The following is a 1,273-nucleotide window of genomic DNA, read 5'->3' as shown; positions in this document are numbered from 1 at the left end:
TTTCTTCCTACCGGTATTTTTTACACCCTCCCAACCACGCGCCCGTTCGCCGTGTAATTCCGCGGCGTGTTACAATTACAATATTACGCTTTTAGCAGGACAAGCGTGGCAGAAAAGTTACACAGAAGAAGTGGCAAGGGTAACCTATAACAGCAACATGTAACTGGAGAAAATGATGCGTTGACAATGTGTCAAATCAGTATGGCTAGAGAAATCGTCGTAAACGTACCGGTATTATGATAATAGATGTTAACTGGATTTGGTCATTTTCTCAAAATAATGTCCAGCTGCTTGAGTAAACCATTAACCTCCTTGAGTAAACTGCTATTTGGCGTACCTTATTACCTTGATGCCAAGCCTTTATCGAAGTAAATAGAGGATGATATCGATAGTCCTTTTGCTACATGTATAATGTCAATAGTTGTAACGGATACAAGGCATGAACATCGGCTTTTCGTCTACTGGGGACTTTTACGCTACCCAAAACATAATCTTCTTTCTTGTTTAAGGTAATACTATTATACAGTTGCTGAACATTACCCTCCTTTTAGAAAAATGGTTCCGCCCGCAGGTTAAAGGTCACCGTCCAACATGGCGGCCATGTGTGCAGATTTGGGCCGGTGAAGGTGAGATTTGTAGTCGTGGTTTCTCTCCCAAACGTCAAGATATTGAATGTGTATGGCGAAATAGCATCTACCAGAGACAGCTTGGAGTACTAGTAGTTCGTATCTTTTGCATGTTGCGCAGGGTCGGGGGTTTGCCTTGCCAGAAGTTGATACGCTACGGCCGCGTGGCGCGTTGGTACACCCGATCCCTCGATCTCGGAAGTTAAGCAACGCGACGGTCCGGACAGTGCTTGGATGGGGGACCAACCAAGGACGTCCGGATTGCTGTAGCCTCACGAAGTTTCCACGAAATCGTCTTCCGGGAGGGACGTAAAACGGGGGTCCCGTGCTCGAGGAGGTGCCTCGACCACGTTAAACAGCCTCATTACTCATACTGGGTACCTACTGGCTGGCAAAATACACCAGATGATTATTATACAGGCCTGCCTTGCTCCAAGCAAAGGTTCGGCTCCGTCTGTTTTTGACTTGTTCCTAGGATGGTTGGCGGACATAGCACCAAGAGTTAATGCCAAGAGAGAAAAGTAACTAAAAAACGAACCATGTGTTACTCAGCACCAACAGACCATGTCTAGCGTATCAATACACGTAATACGAGGACAACAACAACATAGCGAAAGCCAAGGAGCTTTCATCAAGAGGCCTCTTGA

General features: G+C 46.0%; 1 protein-coding gene across 1 annotated transcript in view; it reads left to right on the top strand.

Moving 5' to 3' along the window:
* The first annotated feature begins 556 nt into the window (after positions 1-556).
* LOC118427885 (transmembrane protein 126A-like) overlaps positions 557-1,273 on the top strand; it is a 9,025-nt gene continuing 8,308 nt past the window's right edge. Inside the window, exon 1 of the mRNA XM_035837848.1 lies at positions 557-626. The gene's annotated coding sequence lies outside the window, so the exon portion shown is untranslated. The remainder of the gene's footprint in view (positions 627-1,273) is intronic.

This window comes from Branchiostoma floridae, chromosome 12 (genome assembly GCF_000003815.2).
Source record: "Branchiostoma floridae strain S238N-H82 chromosome 12, Bfl_VNyyK, whole genome shotgun sequence".
Classification (NCBI taxonomy): domain Eukaryota; kingdom Metazoa; phylum Chordata; class Leptocardii; order Amphioxiformes; family Branchiostomatidae; genus Branchiostoma; species Branchiostoma floridae.
Note: the sequence above shows the minus strand (reverse complement) of the source record. Positions and strands in the feature narration are given on the sequence as shown.